Raw genomic sequence first — 4827 nt, 5'->3', positions numbered from 1 at the left:
CCGTGACATCATTTTGTTAGAGATTTGGAAGAAGCCTGTTTTTCCCAAACAGCCCTCAGAAAGGATGGCTGCCTTCTAGTCTGTTGTCTCATTGGTGACACCAGTTACTTTATTGGGTTGAAGGTTTCATTTATCTGATGTTAATCATTAAAATTAAGGGTATGTAATGAGCAATGATTATAAATTAAAAATAATTCTGCAAGCTGTATTTAAAGAGGTTAGTTCTTCATTGTGCAACTGGAGATTCAAAGAATTTACAGAGTGGGACTAACAAGACCAAGTTATTTGTTAATTATCAAAAAAAACATGTGTATCCCAGTTTGGTACAGTATATCTAATATGCCCACACAAATAATTAATCTTCATATTGAGCCATGGAATAAAACTCTGTGACCTTCCACTGGACGGTAGTGCATCTAGCAGATATCTAGCACACACAGACCCAGGTGCACCAGATAATTGAGGAGAACAAACCCAGCAGGGCAGCAGCTGAAGTCAACATGGGGCTGTTTTAGAGTCAGTACATAGGAGACAAACAGAGAAGGCACTTGTTCATTGAGCTCACAAAGGCCTTTAAGTAAAGAGTTTTGTATGCACCAGGCTTCTCAGTGCTCAGTGAGTTGAAACTTTCAGCACTGAGCACTCTTATCATTTGTTCCCCCAGGAGGTGCTCCGGTCAGTCTCCAGCTCATCTGTTGCAGTTAAAGGCTTCACTGCTTCCATTTGTAATTCATACTCATGCAAGGCCCTAAAATAAGTCCCATCAGCAGCCCACTGTAAGTGATGATTTTATTTTTCATCTGGTGATCAAAATGGTGAGCAATGCTCACCATTTTACAAGTTTTATAGGTTTCAGGTGATCGGGAAAGTGTACTTACTTTTAAATTACACAATTACAAGTTTAAACAAAGCACCTAACCTTTTTTTCTTTCCACAGTTTAATGTAGTTAACCTTTTTGATTCATCAAAGTTTTATTTGAATATATAACAACATGTCTCATGTATTGGCAGCTGATACACATTCTTAAGTAGAATACTGTTTTCACAGAAATAATTCTGATTTGTTTCCATTTTACATTACATTACATTTATGCATTTAGCAGACGCTTTTATCCAAAGCGACTTCCAAGAGAGTTTTACAAAAGTGCATAGGTCACTGATCATAACAACGAGATAGCCCCAAACATTGTGGGTAGCCAAACATGAAGCACACTTTGTGAAACCAAATAAGTCCCAAAGGGAAGAACAATAAGAGCATGTAGTTAGAAAAGTTACAATTAAACTGTAAGAACCTCAAAAGTGCAAGAGTGTACCTGTAGAAAAAGTAAACAACAATAATATATTTCACAGGGAGTACAATCATTTAAAGACAGTTACAACAAACCAACAGGAGCAACAAGTCTCTCAATAAGAGTCATTGTGATTCTGGGGGAAACTAACATCAGGTCCAGCCAATCATTCCTAAGTGCCGTTGTACTCCCGGAACAAGTGCGTCTTGAGCCTTTTCATAAAGGTGGGGAGACTGTCCCTGATGGAGGTGGGGAGTTGATTCCACCATTGGGGGGCTAGACAGGAGAAGCTACAAAAGCAGGAAAAGCTGCTTTTGTAGCATGAACCCTTGAAGCTTGTAGCATGGACGCATTCAGAATATCTTGCTCTTTACAGAATTTAAATTGGCTTTGTACAGTTACATTTAGTCATTTAGTTATCCAGAGCAATTTACATTAAGTACAGGGACAGGGTGAAGTGCCTTGCCCAAGGACACAACGTCATGTACACCGGCCGGGAATCGAACTGGCAACCTTCAGATTACTAACCCGATGCTCTACCCGCTCAGCCACCTGACTCCCTTTGTGCACAAATTAAATTATACCCTACAGGACTGCAGAAGGTGTGCGTTCTTGGCCTGTGTTTGGCAGCTTGTTACTTAAATAATAAACAAAATATGAATGGTTACTGCATAACTGCTAAAACAAGACATTGTTTAAAGTCTAGAATTTAGGAGAATTTCAAGACCTTGACCAAAGCTTTGTGTGAAAGGTCTTTGCAGCTGTCATTTCAACAAAGTGGAGGTAAATTAATCGTAACTAAACATAACTTTACCTTATTCAAGCCGAAATAACAAATCTTGCATGTATTTTTGTATGGATCATCAAATCGTGTATTTTTGGGAGACCCAGATATTATGTTTAAAAACAAACAAAAAAGAAACAAATTATCAATGGGGCTCTCCATTTTACTGTTTTTCTTTTTAAAATAATCACCATATTGCCTCAATTACCATCCGATCACTCATGTTCTGTAAACATGGGGAGGTAGTTAAAGAGTAATGGCTATAGAATGCTGTGGCAAAAAAGATAGGAATTGGACCAGAGCTGACAAACTTATTTTAAGAGGTTAATAAAGAGGTTACAGACATATTGGTTGGAATAAACCCCACCAACGCAGACGTCTCAAGGGTGATAATACAGCTCCTGTGTGACTTGACCTCACTTGACTCTTTATCGTGTGCCTCCGTCAGACTGTGGTTGATACAGGAACTCTAGGCTTACTTAATTGGCTTGGTTTAGAGGGGAATTTGCTGTCTTCAATGAAATATTCAACATGCAGGTTTGCAGACAGGACTCCATAATTTATGGGTGTAAAATGGAATGCTAAAATACAACAGACCAGCTGCAGAGGTCTAGCGCTTATTTTTTATTCATTTAAAAAATATCTTTAATTATTAAATATGCCCTCGTATTTGTCACCAGTGAAGTAGCACTGACCATAAAAAGTGCAAATGAGTGACACTGCAGTTTTCTGTATCTAATTTATGTATTCACTTCAATTCCCTTCATTTTACTTCAAGCCATTTCCAAAGTCATTCAAAAGTCACTGTAATGTTTTTTGTGTGTTTGGCAGATGTTTCGTATAGAGTTGTAGCGCTGTCAAATAATACTGTCACCACACTCAATAAAAGTCTTAATTAGTATGCCATTGTTTATTCCAATTAGTCACATTGTAGTGCGTCTCTCTGAACAGTTTACTGACAATTTGGTTTATCTGGTGTGGTGACAGAGTAGTGGATATCCATCCTCATTCAGAAACCCAAAACAAACTCTAAGCAGATCAATTGACCAATGGATGTGTTAGAACTTGTATAGGCATTAGAAAATTGGTCCTAATTGTGTTTCAGAACAATTTACTAGTGAACCGTTTGTACCAGATGATCAAAGACAGGTCAACCATAATCAGCATGCCTTGTGTCATTTTTGGTGGGAAGCTGATTATCATTAGATTAGGTTGATTTACAGATTTGTTTTACCACACAGAAGCCTGGATTAGTGTTTTTCAGGAACCAATTATAAGGTTTCAGTTTGATTCAGATGAAATGATAATGTTGCTAAATTCACACTGGAAGATTTTGTACTGAGCATTCCCCACAAATATCCACAAGCAATGTTTCATTATACTGCATAATAAAAGTATAAATCAAATATATATTGATGTGTTCATCAGCATGTTGAGTTCTTTTGGATGTCTAATCTCTGTGACCAACCACTTGGTTAACACCTAATTCAGTTTTACCACTCTATTTTGCAATCAAAATGTTATCATAATACATATCAAAGACAGAAACACAAACCTATTGACATCATCATATAATAATATGATAAGTGAGCAAACATAAGGACTTCCTGTAACAGAGGAAGTGGTGAAAACTGAACAGAATGGGCAGCACCTGTTCTCTGTTCGTCCTCCAGGAAAGTGGCAGCCTGTCTTGTCATGTATGAATGGATTCAATGTGCTGGAAAATGACAATGCACAACCCAGTGTTCACTTTCAACCCTCTCACAGATGGAGAAAAGACAGGACTGATGGGTTAAGTGAACAGAAAGGAGGCTGTTGTGTATGAGATGTTTGCAGTTCTTCATGGAAAAGTTTTAAGTGGAACTGAATGACTAGACTTTTCATCAAGTGGCAGATCATCTTTGGCTTCAATATTGTAATTGCCATGAACATAAAGCTTCTAAAACACAAATATCTTACGATTAAATGACTAGGCAACATATTACTTTAAAGTTACATGAACTACTATGTCATTACGTAGTAATACATACAGTGAAAGCAATTTCTATGTAAATGAGTATAAGGGGCAGTTGAAAGTTGTCAGCATAGCATCCACTTACAAAGTGAAAGTTGCACTCCCCCCATGCAAAGTGTCACTTATACATTAATTTGTACCACAAAAAAACGTAAAGAAGCGTCACTACAAAGCAGTTCCTATATAACTACAATGCTATAGGTTTTGCTATGCAGTTACACAGTAGAACCTTAATGTAAAGCATTTTTAAGTCACCCCTTTCATCCAGCCAAGCTAAGAAATTACTCTTTGGTTGAGAAACCCCCTAAAGCATTTCAGACTGTACCTTGATATGGTTTTGCTCTTTTGAGTGTTTAGTAAATACACAGAATCTTCCCCTTTTGAAGTATTCATAAAGTGTTGTTGATGCATGATCAGTTCTTGCTATTCTTTCTAATTGCAAGAAGATATTTATTTTGATATTAGATATTCATAATTATTAAGATCATTATTTTCAAGTGGGGAATGGAAATGGTCTTTATACAGTATTATACAGTGCTGTGCATCAAATGGATCATGAGTCATGAAGTGCAAAGAGGGCACAACACTGATTTGTGTGCTAAACGGTGCAAGAAATTAAAAGTTAGTAGGCCTAATTGTTGCAGCATATGGAAATTAGCCTCTATGTTACCCCAGAATATTACATGGACAGAATCTACAAGAACTATTTGACCAATGGTTATCAAGACTATAACAAACGG

Source organism: Hypomesus transpacificus, chromosome 6 (genome assembly GCF_021917145.1).
Source record: "Hypomesus transpacificus isolate Combined female chromosome 6, fHypTra1, whole genome shotgun sequence".
In the NCBI taxonomy this organism is placed as follows: Eukaryota; Metazoa; Chordata; class Actinopteri; order Osmeriformes; family Osmeridae; genus Hypomesus; species Hypomesus transpacificus.
Note: the sequence above shows the minus strand (reverse complement) of the source record.